At 38.6% G+C, this 21,065-nt stretch overlaps 1 protein-coding gene across 8 annotated transcripts in view; it reads right to left on the bottom strand.

Annotated features, from left to right (window-relative positions):
• Nucleotides 1-21,065, bottom strand: part of LOC128861372 (axotactin) — a 229,353-nt gene that overhangs the window by 166,025 nt on the left and 42,263 nt on the right. The window contains exon 1 of one of the 8 annotated variants that reach the window (XM_054099481.1): nt 13,454-13,684. The exons of the other annotated variants lie outside the window; for them this stretch is intronic. The gene's annotated coding sequence lies outside the window, so the exon portion shown is untranslated. Of the gene's footprint in view, nt 1-13,453; nt 13,685-21,065 lie in introns of those variants that run through there. 8 annotated transcript variants of the gene reach the window in all.

Here is a 21,065-nt window from a genome sequence, read left to right as displayed (position 1 = left end):
TCAACCAGATCGTCTTCTATCTGTTCTGGTCTTCTGTGCATGTTTGTAGTGGTGTTATTTTTAACACGACGATATCCTACGAAATGCCAATTGTCCGGCCATGAATCAGTTGAAATATCTGTGAATACTATTAAAAAAAAGTTCTAGTCCAATGTATTTCTAAAATATTCTATTATATATTTAGATATAATTGGCGCGTACACCCTTTTTGGGCGTTTAGCCGAGCGCCTCCTCCTATTTGTGGCGTGCGTTTTGATGTTGTTCCACAAATGGACGGACCTACAGTTTCAAGCCGACTCCAGCAGATATTCTTTATTAGGAGATTTTTCATGGCACTCGGAGGTTTGCCATTGCCTGGCGAGAGGCGACCGCTATTGGAAACAACTTTTCTCTAATTTTGGTCTTTCACCAAGATTCGAACCTACGTTCTCTCTGAATTTCGAGTGGTAGTCACGCACAAACCTTTCGGCTACTATATTTAAGATTGAAAGTGCACAGAGAATATGTTTTTCTTCAAATTAAATGAGTAATTGTTTAACACGTTCACGCCGGCGCGTACCACCGGTGGCTCGCACAAGTCTGCTTCATGGGACGGCGCGTACCACCGGTGGCTCGCACAAGATTGCTTCATGAGGCGGCGTGTACCAGCGATGGCCCACACAAGATTGCTTCATGGGACGGCGTGTACCCCCAATGGTACTTTATTAGACGGTACCTATGAGATGAGAAGCCATAAACGACTACCCTTATGAAAAAATTTCGTTTTATATAACCTGCAATCGCTTCCGATAGAGCGAAAAGATGTAAACGTTGCCGTCTGTGGGCGAAGACCATGAATAACAGCGCCGGCGGGAACGTGTTAAGCATTCAAAAATTGGTTCAAAGTCTTAAAAAAATGTGCATGGTCATGAATCAGCACTACTATCTGTAGAGCACTTGAAAGACGCATCGAAAGCGGACTATCTGGTCCCCAAGATAAATCTGAACGAAGAGTATAAAATACGAATACTCGATAGAGATAATTGGACGACCAGACTCATAACAGATGGTAGTGGTCACATTTATAAGTATACTGACGGCTCAAAGATGGATAATGGCACGGGACTTAAAACAATTGTTCTGTTGTTCTCAAATTGCTCGTTCAGACTAGCAGACCGGTGTAGCGTCTTCCAAGTTGAGATCTATTCTATATATTATAAAAAGCAGAAAAACGATAAGACTAATGGACTTACCTCCAGCAAACCTTACAATTTGTGTTTGACTATAACCAGCAGCACTGACCTCAGCACATATCCATTCAAGAAATGTTAAAGAATGCTGGAGGTCGCTCTCGCTTATCCAACAACACAACTTTGGTGGGACCCAGCCATTCTGAAGTCGAGGAAAATGAAAAAGCGGATGACTGTTCATGGAAAGGTTCTAAGCTTGACCTTCAGCGAGTGGTAGACGACATAAGCAATCCTCTAAACGAACTGTACACTGCGATCGACTTGAGCGTAATCGCGGAAACCAATAGAAAGTGGCCCCTAAAGCGCTCTGACCAAAATTGAATCTTAAAAAGACAAAATGTCTGCTTGGTTTTAACAGATCAACTACCAGCATCCTCACAGGTGTTATAACAGGCACTGCACTATTAGCACCCTAGTCGGTATAATGGGTGTACCCCACAATTATTTCTGCAGGAGTTGTGGAGATGAAGAGGAATTGAGTCGGTATAACACGTCCGCTCTGAATGCCGTGCACTTCAAAGAAGTGAAGAAGAAATATCTTGGCGATTATTTCTCTGAAGACCTGGGAAATTTGCAAAATGTCGCACTGAAGGGAGTAGTTACCATCTTAAAAATATCTGAGTGGTTTAAGCAACTTAGTTACGTGACGGAAATCAAATGCGAGTATCACAATGAGCCTTAGAGCCACCGAGTGTCTTGCCTTAGACAAGCAACCTGACTAACCTAACATAACCTTTATTGGGTGTTTGGCTGAGCTCCTTCTCGCTTTTGTGGTGTGCTCTTTGTGTCACCTCCGAAGAGCGGACTGTTTAGGAGGAGTTTTTTCATGGTAGAAATACACTCGGAGGTTCGCCATTGCCTGCACACCGATGAGCTAGCCAGGAAGTCTAGTGCTCTTCAACTTCTTCTTCTTCTTAATTGACGCGATAACCGCTTACGCGATTTTGGGAGAGTTGAACAAAGCACGCCAGTCGTTTCTTTCTCGTGCTAACGGCGCCAGTTGGACACACCAAGTGAAGCCAGGTCATTCTCCACCTGATATTTCCTACACAGAGGAGGCCAGACGACTTCAACTGTTCTGTGATAAAAGTACCATTGGGATATCTGTGGCCACGAACCAACTAATAATCAAAAATAACTCTATCCAAGAGGCCAATATGTCATGGAGAGATAAAGATACCTGCTAGGCTATTTTGGGCGCAAATAAACAAAAAAAAAAAGAAAGAGAGGATATTTCGAAGGTCGTGGCTGTATGGCAGGCATTTCTTCAGAATAGGAGTTTGCTCCCATGAATATTGTAGAAGTTGTAGAGATGAGGAAGAGGGAGAAACCATTGAGCACTTCATTTGCAACTTAGCTAAAAACCAATCTTAGCTAAAATCAGAGCAGGTTGTCTAGGTAAATACTTTCTCAATTCTCTTACAGAACTGTCCGGCGTATGGATGGGACTAATGATGGGACTTTCATAATAACCACAAAATGGTTCCACGAACAAAAGTAAATGAGCTTCCTGTGCAGCACAGTGGTATCACAACGCATCTGTAAGGTCTAAGTGAGTTGGTCGTGCAGGTCGACTTCCACCATATCCTAATCTAACCTACTTTTCACTCGGTAGTTTGATTGTGATCGAAGATAATACATACACCCATCACAGTAAGGTTTTCCAGTAAAACGTTTTCATTCAACTTAATTGAACTTTTGTAGAGTTCAGAGAAAACAAGCTTTCATCGACCCTTCCGTATCCCTTTTTCTGTAATTTTTATTTGCTTTTCCAGCGCCAACATTAACAAAGTATTATCATTATTATCATTATTTCTTTGGACGTTGTAAAGCTTAAACTGAGATAATGCACCAATATTTAAATTCGTTCCTCTAATCTTACTGATTTGTGATATGAAAGCTACAAGCGAAAAAATTTTAAGCAGATATATATTAATTGTGACCTTTATTTAATAAACTTGGACAGCCCCTATATCAAATGAATATATTCATCAATATCTACTCGAACTTATACATAATCTACTAATCATCGCAATGTATTGTTGCGCCCATGGGCGAGTCTTAAACTTTCTTATTCTAGTCAATGACGAGCTAGTATGATTTTTTTCATTAAATACCGGTATCTGAACTAGAATGCTTCTATACTAGTTGGGCGTTTCCCTGCAGGGATATTGCATACTGTAGCGTTATTTGTATACGAGGGTAAGTAGTTGCTTACACTAAGTGTGGAATATGAAAGTGAGAAGTGGGAAGTATATGTTCATTTGGTCAACATTTGTGGTGTTGTCGACCACTTCGCCAAATACTGCCAAAATAGCCTGAAATGTGTGCTTTACGGGATCGACAAAAGGGAGAACACTAGCACCATTGCTGGGAGCTATGAGTGCCCACCACTCAGTAGGGCTATAATTAATAAAAACCAGCGAGAATTATCCAAATAAATTTAAACCGTTGTGGAGTCGCTCAAGTCCTACGAGTAGGAATACGGACGGTTAAAGAAATGAGAGCGGATATTGCGCTGCTATCTGGCTTTGTGAAGGTATCGCTTTGGACATAGCGCCTTGGAAGGTTTCGTGCGATCAAAAACAAATCGAATTAATTTCGTTAGTTGTTACGCAAGATTCAGCTTGATTATGATCAGTTTCTCTAGAACATTGTAGATATTAGAAGCTATTTTAAAATCGCCTTTAATCATAGGCACTAAAGCCTAGGCAACAGAGGGACTTAGCAAGCGTACAAATAAAAAAAGGAGAAATGCTCCTTGAAACATTTGCCAAGCTACAGATTTCTATAGTTATATACTTCCCGGAAGATGGGAATGGGCTCAATTATTCGCTTGCTCAAAGGATCAAGACGAGAGTGTATTAGTTTAGATAGATATTGAATTTGAATTTGAATTTGAAAAGGTCGAGCCAAGGAGCACCAGGAGATTTGGTGGCTCCTAAAACACTCAGGCTAAAAAGCCCATTGTATTTAAAGCTCTGGAAAGGGGGTAGATAGTCAAGGAGGGAGGGAGAAAAGTATCAGAGAAAGAGATAGGAAAGAATAGAGAAAGAGATAGAGATAGTTAGTCCTGTGAGAATTTTCCAGATTCTTTGGCAAATCTGTAAATATCCTCCAGTTTTAGAGAACGAATATTACTCATTCTCATGACATCGGAGCCCAATACTCGTAGTCGCGCTCTAGCAAAGGCAGGACTCTCACAGAGAAAGTGCTCAGTGCTATCCGCCTCCTCCAAGCATGACAGGTATACCGGGTCCTCGATGATTCCAATGGTGGTCATATGCTGACCCCATGGGTTGTGTCCTGTAATGATGCCGACCATCAACCGAATGTCTTTCCTTCTAAGTTTTAGTAGAAAGTTCGACAGTTTTCTGTTCGGACTTGTCACAAAGCACTTTGCAGTTCTGCAGCGTTCTAAACCGGACCATCGCTCTTTATGTAGATTGCCTACATAATCGTTGATCCAATTCTTGATTCCTGCGGGACTGATTCCGATTATTGGCTTTGGCCCCTGTGGGGGCACCGCTGATCCACGGTTGGCCAATTCGTCGGCAATTTCGATTCCTTGAACACCGGAGTGTCCCGGAACCCATATAAGTACAAGCCTGTTTTGTCTTGCGACAGAATTAAGCTTCTTCTTACATTCTTGAACAATCTTTGAGGTTTGCTTCGCGTTCTCCAGGGCCTTCAATGCAGCCTGACTGTCACTGAAGACTCCAATCTGTTTCCCGCTCCATGTCCTCTCGATTATCCATTCGGCTACTTTTAGGATGGCAAAAACTTCTGTTTGGAAAACAGTTGCCATTCCCCCCATAGCGTAGTGATACTTATTACTATCGTTTAAGTACCATCCGGCTCCAGACCCTATTTCAGTCTTGGACCCATCGATAAAGAAAATATCCGTCAAACCTCCCTGCATGCATTCTGGATTGCTCCATTACTCACGCAATGGAAATCTGACATCAAATTTCCTTCCGAATGAAACTGTGGGTATCAGGCCATCTTTAGGTGCCAAAAACAGTGGATACTGCTCCGACAGTAACTTAAAGATTTCTCTGTGTCCCGAAGTTCCATCTTCGTGCCAGAAACCATATTTATGGAGTCTACACATTGCTTTTATTGCTTCCTGTTGTATCTTAAGATCCAGGGGGAGCAAATCAAGCATAGCATTTAGGGCATCACCAGAGGTTGTACTCATGGCACCTGTGATGCATAAACATACACTTCTTTGCAGCCTGTATAGTTCCCGGATTGTGGACTTAACCATGCTCCGTCGCCACCAGCCACAGAAGCGTAAGTGATGCTTGGTCTGATAAGTGCTGTGTATATCCATAGGACCTCAGCAGGTTTCAGACCCCAGGTTTTGCCAAAGGCTCTACGGCATTGCTGAAAAATCTTCAATGCACTATTCACCTTCAGTGAAACGTGTGTCTCCCAAGTCAGCTTCTTATCCAAGATTACTCCTAGATATTTAACTTCGTTGGAAAGACCTAGGGTCACACCTTTCAGTGTTGGAAGACTGAGTCCATCCAATTTCCGTTTTCTCGTAAACAAGACTATGGTTGTTTTGTTCGGATTAACGGAAAGACCTTGTCTCATGCACCAATCATCGATTTTGTCAAGAATCCTCTGCACTTTCGTGCAAAGCCTCCTTAAGGATTTATCCGATGTTAGCGCACAGACGTCCGCATATGCTTGGACGTGAAAGCCGAGTTCCTGCATCTCCACTAATAGGGAGTCTACGACGAAGCACCACAGCAGCGGAGAAAGAACACCCCCTTGGGGACATCCTTGCTTGGCCCTGACTGTGATAGACAGATATTAGTTTAATGCGACCGAAAGTTCCACTCAAACTGAGAAGTGAAAAGATAAGAGGATTAATTGTGAATTACTTGTTGTGGTCACTACAACCCACAGCTGGCCACGCGGAGAATATGACAAAACTTCTAGTGGAAGAGTATTAGGTAAACATCTATCTCCGTGCAAAAACGCCGCAAATGACTTGCTCTGAAATCTTGCGCAAAATTGTATCTATTCTATTTCCTCAAAGTTCTGAGAATAATAACTTCGTACTATGCGCAATATGAAATTGGCGACATACCAACTATTACTGAAATGGAATAGGGAGTGGCATTTGTAAAACATAGGTTCAAGAACTCAAGTTCCAGAAAGCATACAGTTTTGAATATTTCGATTGACACATACCCGAAGACACTTTCCCGAGGAGATGGAGCACTTAAACTCTTGTGCTTCTAACGAGAGAAAACCAAAAATCGGGGGACTCCGTCAATGCACAACTTAACAACAAATTGCTTTGCAACTATAAGAGTCCGAAGGGTGCAGTTTTCTGTTTTCTGGTTTTGCTTGCTTACATGCTTTTTTCAAAGCCTACGGCATTATGCCACTCATTCTCCATCTCATTATTTTCATTTCGTTGCTTTATTGTCCGAACAGTTTTATGTAGACCTTTTAAGCTTAAACTTTCACGAGACGCCTGCAAAAGTTTGCCAAACGCTTTGCCTGCGGTGTATTTTGTGAATTTTTTGGCCCCCTACAATATCAAACTCGGACCTGGTAAGAAAGCTAACCAGTTCAAAAAAGGAAGTGACAGTAGATGGGATGACAATGTTGCTGGGCAGGCCCTGCATTGGAATCCCTTTCAACAAGCTGGCCGAGGAGTGGGTAGCCCACGTATCACCTGGAGCCGCTCAACGTAAGCTTAAAACCGTGCCCGTTGGCGAAGAGGCGTAGTTTATGCCCTATGCTTCAATAAGTTTTGATCTTTTGACCGTTTGATCTGCTTCATCATGTTTTGACCATGATCGTTTAGCGAAATACTGTCGTATGTGACTCATTCCTCATCCCTAGTCACCTTCCGTTTAAGAAATGGGTCTGTTGAATTTCGCTTGGCTGAGGCTTCCCGTGCGCGAAAAAAATAACAAAAAGAATTTTGGTTGTATTTATGTATACGTTTATATTCCGGCATTGTGTGGTATCGTTCAAATTGACGAAGTAATGCCGTCATCTTCTGTCTTATCAGATTCAAATTAATATTTGCCAGAACTGTCACTATCTAACGTTTCATCTCTAGATCGCGTAGCTATCATGCGTAGGATAAAATATTAAATATATAAAAAGCCGGCTGGTTTCTCTGACAGTGACACTGAGAGAATGAATCGAACAACTGAAATTCGTTCTGATTCTACCGTCGTCTCACATTGAGAGTTTACATTATAAGGAAGATAAGACTTCATCACTAATGGCCTCTAATGTCTTTGAATGAAAACGTGTCTCTTTTACTATACCTATGCGTATTTTATCGCTCAGAACGACAGACGTCGCGAGCCACTACATCAATCTACCGAGAAAATAATGTTTAATATTTGTCTTCAAAGACGACCACAAATTCGCGATGACGTTCAAATCCAGTGATTGTGCAGGAGTTTCCACAATGTGGGGACATTTATACATATATAGATAATATTATATTAGCCAAGTTTGTAGCATTTTCGACTTGTGCTTAGGTTCGTTATCTTGATAAAAGCGAAAGTCATCTTCAATTTTTTATGAACCAAATTTTCTTGCAGAAGTTTTAAATAAACCTACATCCATACATATATGTTAATAAAAATTGTGTAATATAAGAAACGCACAAACATATTTACTTTCGAAAAGTCTTCCATTTAAAAACCTTTATCAGCTTTGTTGAGAAAGAAGAAACTATTTAATTAGAACTTCTATATAAAAAACAAACAAATCGTATAACCATAAAAAGAAAAAATTAGCACTGTTTGCAAGTCATTTTGCTTTTGATAATTTGAAATATAAACTGCAATTGAAAAAATAACATTCGCTACCGCCGGCTGTACACATAGACACTTAAGTAGGTATATAATAAAACTCATCGCTGAAAAAAGAAGTCCGCAAGTGCGAACGGATTCATATAATTAATGTATGGTAGATAATACTTATGTACATGCAATGCCACCTTTTTTTTAACCGAAACGTGACTAACTTCTCCGCGCTTCTTGTTGTTGTAGTTTGGCGGAATGGAACGTGCTTTAATGCGTAAAATGCAATGCGTTTATTAGCTCTGACCGCAATAACCTAAAGCATCTTAATTGCAATGAATTTTCAGAATGTCTGCATTAACACTCCTGGAATTTATTAGTTTTGTATGCGAAGATAGACACATACATGCATACGTGCATACATATTAACATATTTCATTACTTAATCACGCAACACATGGGGCAGCGCTTATTAAATTTCAAGTAGGATTAAACAGATTCGATTAAATAATAGCGCAGGTCTACAAAATTCATTTTTGCTTTTTTGTATGGGACCAACAGTGCTGTGACGTCATTGTGGCGATAAAAAGCTCATACTCAAATCTGAATCTTCCAAACCGCAAACAGAACATAAACAATTTTAATTAAATTTCGATTAATCCATTACGGTCCAGTAATTTCGATTGGCTGGCAAATTATTACGTGCTAAACTCATAAGTATTCGAGAGTTTTTATGGTCCGTGAATATAGGCCCGAATTCCATCAAATTTTCAAAATTCAAATTGGAGAATTTAATATGGCGGACGCAAAATAAAAAAAGTTGAGTTAAGGTTGTCAAACACAAGATAAGTTTGCTGTGGAGATTTGGCTTAAACGTAAGACTCTCTACTTTCCGGCGTAGCCTTTTTACCGAATTCCTTTTTTAATTTTCTTTAAATCTACTCGACCTCCGAAGAAATCTGAGTAGATCTTATGGTGCCAAGGAGCCATGGTGGTCGCTTTTTAACACATCAGTGCCAAAGACCTCAAGCCTGATTCAAGCGAAGGGCGGGCACAGAAAGTGGTCCGCCGTCTCATCTTCCTCTCCACATGTTGGACAGAGTGCACTGTCTGAGATGTCTACCTTTTCCATGTGCTTTGTCCATAGAATGTGGCCCCTCAACGGATCAATCAGCTGCCTACAGTCGCTTCTGCCTAATGACAGGAGGATTTGCGACAGTCGGTCGGACATGGCAGGTCCATCTGCAAACTTTCTCTGCCTGCCAAGCTCGCTTGTGGGTTGTAGTAACTCATTTGCTAACCGTGGAGTTGGCTGTAGAATGGAGTGGCTGAACGGGCTCCGGGACCTATATTCGCATCAGGCTATTATACCTACCGACATAGCTCAGCCTGGATTTACAGGACTTCACTACCCTTATAGTGGTTGGAGAGCAGCTTTGCTGTCACTGCAGACACATACAGATCTGTTTCTCCATCTGTTTTCCAGAACAAAGTTCATTGGTTCATTCTGCTTAAACTCAGATGCGTACATTGAAATAAAATGTGTAGTTTGGTCTGCCTGGATTCCATGTAGACAGTTATAATTTTGAAGTTGTCATCTGGCTAGAGTAGTTCACTGGCATAAGATCTATCGCGTATCGGCACCCACGTCACTGTTGACAGTTTTGATTTCGAGGTTGTAAGAGATTTCGCTTATCTAGAAACTAGCACTAACATCGATAACAATGTCAGACTTGAAATCCGAAGGAGACTCTGTCTTGTCAATAAGTGCTTTTGGACTAAGTAGGTAATTGTGTGGTAAAGTCCTCTCTCGACGAATATAACTAGCACCATACGAGGCTCGTTTAACTTCAGGTCATAAATATACCAAAGATATTAAAGATATGGTCGCAGAAAAACGCAAAGTACGTAGACGATGGCAGCAAACAAGATCTCTATCCTACAAAAAACGGCTAAATAAAACTACAAAAGAAGTTTCCAAGAAGGTACAAGGTTTTAAAAACAGATCTCTAAGTATTTATCTAAAGGGCTTATTAAACGAACGTAGCACTGATTACTCGCTCAGGAAATGCACAAAAAACTTTTCACAGCCAGTAACACAGTACCCACCAATCAAAAAAGAAGACAGTTCTTGGGTCAAAAGCAGTAAAGAAAAAGCTATATTAATGTTTTTGCTGAGTACCTCGAAGGAACATTTAAGCCATATGACGCATCGAGCGCAGCCGGAATGCAACTACTTAACTATGAAGCTGATGTCGAAATCCCCCTTGTTACGGATCCCGAATTGCTTGGTGACATAAATAAGCTAAAATCAAAAAAAGTCGCCCCGGGTATGGCCTTATTACTGCTGAAATTCTAAAACAACTTCTTCATTGCACGATATCTAAGTTTACTGAAATAATGAACGCCATCTTTATATATTGGAAAGCTGCTGAAATAATTATGTTTAATAAACTAGGGAAGCCTATGCATAATGTCACATCTTATCGGCCTATCTCGCTCCTACCAATTATATCAAAACTGATGGAAAGGCTCTTAGCCAAACGTCTCAACATAATTATTAAGCAAAGAAATATAATACCAGCACATCAATTTGGTTTTCGCACAAAACACTCTACCACTGATCAAGTGCACAGAATTACTCGCATCATTGAAAACGCCTTTGAGGAGAAAAATGTGTGCTCTGCTGTCTTTCTGGATGTGTCTAGAGACTTTGACAAAGTTTGCCACGGTGGGCTCCTCAACAAAATACAAGTAAATGCGCTTCCACCAACACATATTCTAAAATCGTACCTATCGGACCGTTTTTCCCGAATAAAATACGAAAGACACATACTATATTTCGAACTTAAGGAAATAAAAGCTGGCGTGCTACAGGACAGCGTACTGGGACCCATTCTTTATATTCTTTTCACATGTGATTTGCCTAATGACACAAATTGCTCCGCAGCAACTTTTGCTGACGACACAGCCATCTTGGCGGTAGGAGAACTCAGACTGACTCAATCGAAAAACTTGAAATTTATTTAAATAAAATCTCCAAGTGGACCAATAAATGACGGATAAAACTAAACGAAACAAAATCGGTTCATTTAGAGTCCACACAGAAGAAAATCAACTAAAAAAATAAAAATTTTCAAGGGCCGATGTTGAATGAGAACCACACCTAAACGTCAAATTTTTTTCTGCGTTTAATTTGACATTTTTCAATTTTAGACTAACTCAATTTCAACCATGGAAAGATACACAATCGAACAATACGTTAAAGTTATTCAGTCTTATTATGAAAACGGGCGTTCAAATCAAAATGCATATCGCGCATTTCGTGATTTTTTCGGTCAATTTAATCGACCAAAAGTGCGTACAATCGAAAAAATTGTGCAAAAGTTTGAGCACACCGGGTCTGTAGGAGATGTGAAAACACCAGTGCCTGCTCGTACAGCTCGTACTGCAGAAAATATTGCTGCTGTTCGCGATAGTGTGGTTGAAGAGGCGTCCACCTCAACTCGGCGTCGTGCCCAACAATTGCACCTCTCACGCTCGTCGTTGATGAACATTATGCATAAAGATTTGCATTTACACGCTTACCAGATGCAATAGACGCAAGAACTAAAGCCTCTTGACCATTTCAAGCGTCGTCAATGGTCAGAATGGTGGCAGGAAATGGCAACAGTGAATGACCAATTTTCGAAGAAAATCATCTTCAGTGATGAGGCACATTTTCACCTGAGTGGATTCATCAATAAGCAGAATTACCACATTTGGGCGAATGATAATCCAAGAGTGATTGCCGAAAAATCAATGCACCCAGAAAAAGTGACTGTTTGGTGCGGTTTATGGGCCGGCGGCATCATTGGGCCGTATTTTTTCCAAAATGAGGCCGGTCAGGCAGTTACTGTGAATAGTGTTCGCTATCGTGAGATGATAACGAACTTTTTATGACCCGAATTGGAAGATATGGATGTGGACGATAAGTGGTTTCAACAAGACGGCGCCACTTGTCACACAGCTAACGAAACAATGGCTCTTTTGCGCGAAAAATTTGATGGCCGAATAATCCCACGTCGCGGCGATGTCAATTGGCCGCCAAGCTCATGTGATTTGGCACCGTTGGACTTCTTTTTGTTGGGGTTTGCACGTCGATAAGCCGGCAACAATTCAAGAGCTAAAGGTTGAGATAATTCGGCACATTAACGGCATAGAACCTCAATTATTCCTCAGCCTCATCGAAAATTTGGACCATCGGATGGAGGTATGCCGCCGAGGCCGTGGCGGCCATTTGGCCAATATTTTATTCCATACGTAATTGAGTTATACCAATATTATCATAATAAACAGAAATAATAACAATTTTTTTTAAAAATTGTACTTGGTTCAAAATCAACACCGGCCCTTAAAACTTAACCACCCGTACCAAAACACCGCCACCTACTTAGGTATGACAGAAGATACCAAGCTTAGATAGAAAGCTCACCTTAAAAAGAAAAAAGGAGAGTTAGAAATCAAATTTAGTTATATGTATGTATTGACTTATGGGCAACCAACCAGCCTTATCCATATACAATAAAATTATTTTATATAAGCAGATGCTTAAACCAATTTGGACCTATGGGATCCAGCTATGCGGCTGCTCAAGCTCAACTAATATAAAATCCCATACAAAGATTCCAAAATAAGGTACTACGATGCGCTGTTACTGCACCTTGGTACGTCCGCAACACAGATATCGAACGCGACTCTGGCATCGAATCAGTTGCCACTACGATCAACATAAACGCAAAGTCTCATATGGAAAGACTATGACACCATGAAATAGGAAAGCCTCAGCCCTAATTGACCCCGGTAAATGGAAAGAAAGGCTTAAACGAAAAAAATCGCACCAGCTCACGCAGTAGCCCACTTCTCTGCAAGTCTTGCAGAGCATTATTAAATCTAGTTGTACTGTACGAAATGAAATCCAAATTGTTCGTTAGTTTATAATTTGTTAATTAGTTACAATATAAATAATAAACAAAAAAAAAACTCAGAGTATCCTGAAATTTCACTCCTCTCCTGTTTTTAATTGTTTCAAGCTGTTCCTTTTTGATTTGAATTAATTCAATAAAAAAAAAAAAGTATAAATCCAATTACAAGTGATGTACATATAATATTTCATTATTGTATGAGTTTTGCATATTACTGCTTAAAACGTGATGTGCTTAAAAGGCAATAGTCTTATGTACAGCCAGCAACACGCATAAACAAATGAAGTGAAATGAAATATGTTGTGTGAGAAATCCCCAAACCAAAACCAGCTTCGGGTTGCCGAATTTTCGGATTACTGCTTACTTTAGCTCCCATGTGTGCTTACGTACATGTCCGTATATACCTAACCAGTTAAACATTTAAATAAAGCATTGAATTGACGTAAATTTCACGAAATGCACTCACCGTAAAAAGTTGGATTGCTATGTATTTTTATGGAAAATACACTAATCTACATTTACTCACAGAGACGCTTTATACACTCGTACTTTATAAGGCTTGTAGTAAAAAATTTGTGTAAAAAGTTAAATGCAAGGCTATGCGTCGCCATGAATTATTTGGCTTTGTTTACATTTTTTTCATGTGTTTTTTTGTCTATATATTTAAAATAGTTTGGCTTTATTATTGTTAAATGTAAATCATTTTTATACATTTTCAATATGTATGGATGTATTTTTACACAGACACATTGCGTTCAATTGGACATTTGAATTCATTTTCAGCTAAATATAAAGTTTTATTTCAATATGGATATGATTGCAATATTTATAATAAGCAATATTTACTTTGCGAGAAAATGAAATTTTGACAAGTTATTACAATTTTTGCCAAAAGCCAGTTTTCGTTGAATTTAATAACGAAAGAAGTGCACATTTTTTCATTTTATTTATTCTAATTTCATTTTATTTGTTATACAAATGTTTTCCGGTATTTTTTTGTTTTGCTAAGTAAATAATATTTTTGACCAGTTGCTTCAATTTGATAGTATAAATATTTAATTTCTATCATTTAATTCCTCATTTTTTCATTTCACTTTCCACGTTTAGCTTTTTAGATGTAATTTTATTTTGTGCACGTTTAACATTTTAAATAATTTTATATATAAATTCATACAAATTAGGTTTTTCAATAAATTTTGCAGTTCGGCGAGAGAAGGCGTTGCTAGTAGCCTATTTTTTATTGTTATTGTTGGAGTACTCTTCATATGAACGTACGTGATGTTTCATTTCAATCTATCAATTCATTCTTCGTTTACAAGCCTTTTAGTATCGACGTGAAACAGTATTTTCTAGAATGGAAAAAATCAATTATCGGGCAGTGATTGAATTTTTATTTTTGGAATTTTGGAAGACTTAAAAGCGAAACCAAATTTTTGAACGAATGTTGAAAGTTGATAAGGACTTTTCGTTATCCTTTAGAACAGTAGGTAAATAGGTTGTTGAATGTAAACGTGGTCCTATAAGCCTTGAAGACGAACCACGTCAGGGTCGTTTAAAAAAAGTCCAGCAACAACACAATCGTGCAAAAAATGCAACATCTTATAGAATTGAAAAATCGTCGAGTGACGGAAAGAGATTTAGTAGAAGTCCAAGTCGTCTCATTGAGCAGTGTAAGCAATGCAAACAGTCACTGGAGTATTCGGTTCCAGAAAGCTGTGTGCACAATGGGGGTCGTATTCGCTGACAATGGAACAAAAACACATGCGACTGTGACTTTCTCAGCAACGTTTAGAGCGTTTTCGAAAGGATAAAGAGGATTTTGTGCATCGATTATTCACTATGGATGTGATTTGGGTCTATCAACGTAAGCCTAAGTCAAAACATAAGGCTAAAGTGCGGTGTGAACCTGGTTATCTAGCTCCGAAACGAGTTCGTGTTCAGAAATCGGCCTAGAAGGTGTTAGCAACAGTTTTCTGGGGTGCAAAAGGAATTTCGTTTATGGATTACTGGTAAAACAATAAATTCTGAATATTATTGTAACCTTTCTGACCAGTTGAAGGAAAAATTTCTTGCAAAAGAAATAATTATGAAAAGTGCACACTCAACTTAAGCTAGTAGTAATGCCCTCTCTGATCGAACTGCAAAACTTATTGAACAAACTTGAAATTCCAAATGTAGCAATGCTTACGCTTAGAGCTATCGCCGGCCACTTTTTGCTCGATAGAAAAACGTATGCAAACATCCGTGAGATTTGCTTATCGAGGATATCAACAAGTGCACCAGAAAACGAAGAAGGAATTGTGAAATGATGCACTCGGACAGAAGAGCGAAAATAGTAATGAAAGCTAAGCCAAAGGCCACAAGACCGCAATGACGACAGCCCAGGAGATGGAGCGAACGCTGGACATCGAGCTGGCAGAGTGATTTCACTTAACACATAAACATACAAAAGAAAAAAAAATGTTGATAAATTTAAATCCATTTTACTTAATTTAACAGCTAAATACTAACACATACCTATTTAGTTGTAAATATTCATGCACTGTGTTTTTTTGCAATAACAGGAAGAAAAATTTTTAATAAAAGAAAAAGTGGTAGTAAAACTTATGTGTGCCCATTTATTAATTTTATTTAAGCCAATGAATATAATAGATTTTTATAGGCTATGCGGACATATTTTAAGATTAATAGGCGATAAAAAAAGAAGTAGAATTAAACTATTTATAATATTGTAAACATTCAAAAATTTCAATAGGTGATCTTTTGAAAACGCAAAATCTATCTCAACAAATTTAGAGATTTTATTAAACTCAATTAAGGCTCGAGAAATAGGAGCATTTTGAGCATAAAGAGATTTTGAAAGACTGACGTAGAAGAATTCCGAATTACCCAGAGCTCTGGCCGGAATATTAAGGGAAATCCCCTCAAAGAGCACCGGACATTCAACAGCACCACGGATTAAGTCAGAAATGAAGGATAAAGATAAGAATATTCTCCTGCTCTGCAATGATTTTAAGTTGATCAATAAGTATCGCGCTTCAAATGTAGGGATAGTATCCGAATAGAGTAAATTACGCAATGCGAAATTTAAGAACCCTTTCTGGATTCGTGCAATTCTAGCAGCATGGCACGTACAATATGGAGACCAAATGAAGGATGCATACTCCAGTTTGGAACGCACAAACGCCGTATACAAAAACTTTAGCGTATAAAAGTCGGAGAAATCAGAGCAACGACGCCTAACAAAAGCAAACATGGCGTAAGATTTGGTAATACAATAATAAAATTGAAATGACTAGCAAATGTCGAAATATTACATCTCTCAGTCTTTAGTCTTAGAAAAGGTAATTTGGAAACACTTATTTATGTTTAGCGTTAGACGATTATTGATACACCAGCCACTGAAATTATCTAAATCAATTTGCATCAATTCAGAATCGAGGGAGCTAGTGATAATCGAATAAATCTTAATTAAGTATTAATCTTGCTGACCAGAAGAAAGAGTAAATATCATTGATAAGCAGACCAAAAAAAAAAAAGCGGGCCCATAATACTACCTTGCGGAGCCCCAGAGCAAGCAACAAAAGGAAGAGACCTAACATTGTCGACGACAACCAAGCAATGGCGATTGTGCAAGTAAGATGAGATTCAACTTAAGAAGCCTGAGTGGAAGCAAATGGAGGCTAATTTTTTTTATTAAGTCTTGGAGAACTCGGTATGAACGGTGTAAACCTGGTGCGTTGATTGGAAGACAGCGATACCTGAATCATCTGAAAATACAGCTAAATTAGACACAGTTGAGCGGCCCGGAACAAAGCCATGCTGCTCGGGACGCACCATGTTCTTGACAGCAAAAAGCCATTTGACCTGAATGATGCATTCAAAAAGCATTGCATTGGCAGAAAGCTTTGAAATAGGCCTGTAGTTGCTAAAATCGTTTTTATTACCGCTCTTGAAAACCCGAGAAATGAAAGCCAATTTCCAAGAATCAATAAAAGTACCCGAAGTTAGTGATTTGGATTAGGATTAGGATTGCCAACAGAGAGTATGGTAAAGAATCACACTGCTTGAATAACACTGCAAATAAACCATCAACTTCGGAATTTGAAGAGGATTCAAGGCACTTTTCTGGTCTAGAGACATGAAAATTGAAGGCGTTGAAAATTGAAGAAAAACAATCGGTATTAATTGAAAATCGTTTTTATTCATTAAATCAATTCTTTATTTACAAAAAAAAATATTTTTTTCAATGACAATAATAAAAAAAATTGCTTGCCTAACGAAATACATGCCACTTGCGTAACTGATTGGGCTGCTCAGGTACGCCTGAAAAAAAAGATCGGTCGATCATTCATCAGGAAATATGTCGCTATGGGGGGTAGCAGATTTATAAAAAAAAAAATCTAGATATTTTATTCGTTTATTGGAGAAATAAACAAAGAAAGGGGTTTCTTCACGTGCTCGCTCTGAAAAAATTGAAAAATTGATTATAAAATTATAATTCTGCTACCCGCGAGAGCCACAAGTCTACTCCATAACATGTTAAAAATTCAAATCAATCGGTTCAGTACATTTTGAGAAATTACCAACGCCAACTCGGGAAAAAAAGTTTCGAGAAAAACACCGTTAACGCGCTCCAAACTGGTCTCGTTTTAAAGGACAGTAACGTCTTAACTACAACGAATCTCAATATTTTAAGTATAAACTATCATAATATAAAAAAAATATCGATTTTTTCGAAAATCTAGTCCAGAAAGGTGGCTCTGAAGACATCTTCAGTGGGCAATAATAGCTTGCCGAAGTCAATAGATGGTTGTATATAGAAGAAAATATTTTCTTCACTGACGGAGGTCGATGCAAAATTGGACTTAAAGAACTTAGCTAAGAGATAAGCGGCATCGGCAGGAGTATGAGCAACTTTGTCACCGAAAAAAGAGCGGACGGTATATTGGAAACAGATTTCTTCGAATTTACAAAAAACGCTACAAAACGGTTCTGGATTAGATTTTAAACTTTCGTCGTATCTAAGAAAAATTGTAAAAATTTCTTATCATACTCTTTGTACAGAGCAAAGAAAATTGAATTTTTACATTTTTTTTAATTTACGGAGAAATTTGTTTTTCTTATTTTGGAGTTTAAACAATGCAGCATTTACTACTGTACTTTATATTGATTTTTTTTTTGTCTTTTTTGTTATCGGAGGAATGACACTTTTACAAACGTCTACCACAATAGTGCTAAAAATCTCGAAACACATAGAACCATCAAGATGTTGGAACAAGAAATCCCATTTGATGTTCAGCAAATGATTATTCAGTTTCAAAAAATCACATAACTTAAAATTAAACGAATTCGTTGCAAAAAATAGTCGCACGATGAGATTCTCACAACATCTACATTTTCAGCTTCTACTGTCGGAGCATGAACTCAGTTTAGGATAAAATATATGGTTTTATTCATTCCGGAATTCAACCTCTAACATATTAAAATGCTTTTTCTTTTTTTATGTTCTATCTTTTGTGTTGTTGTTCTATGTTTTGTGTTGTTCTTCTATGTTTTGCGTTGTTCTTCTATGTTTTGTAACTCTCAACACTTTTTTGATTTAAATTTTTCACACAGTCAGTTTATTTATGGAACGATTAACTCTCACTTCGGTTTGTAATTGGCTTTTGCACATTTTTTTATATTCAGAAAATTTATTAATTTTACATATTTGCTATTGCTTCTTTTGCAAAACACAAAGCAATTTCTCTGTATTTTGAAAATTTCTATTGTACTTTCCGATAAATTTTGAAGCTTTCGAAACTGTAGTCGTTTAATATTTTACCATTTGACTTCTTCAGTGGAATCTCACTGTTAATTAATCGATTTATTTGCATTCATAACTGAAGTGGCTTTTATGCAAAGCGCTTCTGAGTGCGAGTGTGCACGCATACATACATATACATTGTACGTACATTACACCTTTTCACATTCGTGGCCCTCTTCGAGGACTTTACCAACCACGTCAGCTACAATTTTATTTTCAACACTCAAGAGTCCTTCAGCGCTTGTCGCACTCACATAAAAAAAGCTTGTACTTAAATAACATGAACACACACGTCACCATGAATGGCGAAAAGAGGGCACGGCACATAAATAGGAAATGTGAAAGGATCGGGAGTAAAATTGGCCCATGCTGTGCGAGTTTTAAGCCGCAATAAAAGAAAAATAAAAACGAAGGCAATTTAATTTGTGCTTGATTAAGCATTTAATGGCATGAATGCGGCATTCAAGGATAACGACGGCAATGCAAGCGATGACAGCCAAAAGCGCGAAATTTAAATTTGATTTGGTGTTCGGAGATTATTACGTGTACACTTTTTTCTTCAAAATCAGCTATCGCATATCGAAGAAACCAACATCTGTTATCCTTGCTCATACATATGTACATATGCCACACTTTGCGCTTGATTCGACAATTTTCAAGGCGAACACTAAGGCACGCCAACAAATTCTATCTGCTGTACAGTATAAATATTTCAGCAAAATATTTACTCACTTACATAGACACATACATAGATGCATATGTACACATAAAACTAGGTTACTTGAGTTTAATGTACCACATTAGCGATATTTCATTAAATTTTCATTTCCTTCACACGCCTTTATTGGCTTATCCGCACGTTATGCACATTTGAATCTAACATACAAGCATACGCACGTCTATGCAAGTGGCACACATTCACTGCCAGTAGACACATACTCGTATTGCCTTGCTTGCTATGTATCCTTTGCCATGTCCTTGACGTGCGCGCGAAAATCGCATGACATCACACATGACAAGACTTTATTTTTATTTCCATTTACTTTCAACTTTACGCATTTTATTTACGTTTCATTTTATTCCACTTTTTTACTTTTACTGCTAAGTATTTGTACTTTTTTTCGGTACTTGATTCACTTATTCCTTTTGCTTATTCACATTGAATTTCATTGCACACCAGACTTTAATTGCCTGTTATTTGCTTTTATTGCAATCGCACACCCATACACAAACCGACGCCTTGTGTCCTTTAAGGACACTCTAAACTATATATTTTTTACAAAACACTTTTTTGCTTTGCTGTGTGCTGTGTACGCCGCTTTTTGAAGCGTTTTGCGTTCCCGTTCGTTTAGTTTACTCAAGTGCCGCTTTCTGCTCCGTTTGACCTCCGACATACGACTAAGTCTTATGGAATTGGAAAAGTGGTGCCTGAGTGGATCAATTCAGCTAAATGGCTGAATGCCTGAGCGCTGACTACTAGAATACGGTTAAGTTACTAAGTGGTGCGGCAGCGGTTTAACTCAGCTGTTGCACCACACCGGTGCTTTGCTTGCATACACACAGTGACGTACTTTACGGGCTGTATGGTGTGTGTTTTTGCTTGTGTGCGGGAGTACTCAGTTAGCTTGATTGCTAGTTAGTTAGTTAGTCCATTCGTCGGTCGGTTAGCTAGCGTGCCTAGTATTAATAAGCAACTAGTAAAGCTAGTGCTATAATTTGAGTACCACAAGCCGCCAGCAACGAGCGCGCGACACCAACAAAAGCAATAACAAACACATTCACAACCTCATGAATGTTCGCGTACAATGCCCGTAGAAAGCGATAAACTGGATATCCGGGTGCATGTGGGTGTTAAATATAAATACAAATGTACGCTCTCAAAAGCAGTACGAGTATACCATCAAGGAAACCAAATCGTAGTAAGATGGAGAGACGTGTAAGAACTGTGAGGCTTTCGTAGGATTTGTGGGTGGATAGAAGAGACCTTTCGACTTTTAAGAACTGTGAGGCATTCGAAGGATTTGTGGGTGGATAGAAGAGGTCTTTCGGCTTTTAACAACTGTGAGGCATTCGAAGGATTTGTGGGTGGATAGAAGAGATCTTTCGAGTTTTTAGAACTGTGAGGTATTTGAAGGATCTGAGGGTGGATATAAGAGATCTTTAGACTTTTCAAGAGGAAATTTTCGCCTTCATGAGAACTATGCCCTGCTAAATCGATGAGAACATTCGAGTATATAGCTTTTCGTATTAATAGGCCTGTCATAATGGG

Source organism: Anastrepha ludens, chromosome 4, assembly GCF_028408465.1.
Source record: "Anastrepha ludens isolate Willacy chromosome 4, idAnaLude1.1, whole genome shotgun sequence".
Classification (NCBI taxonomy): Eukaryota; Metazoa; Arthropoda; class Insecta; order Diptera; family Tephritidae; genus Anastrepha; species Anastrepha ludens.
Note: the sequence above shows the minus strand (reverse complement) of the source record. Positions and strands in the feature narration are given on the sequence as shown.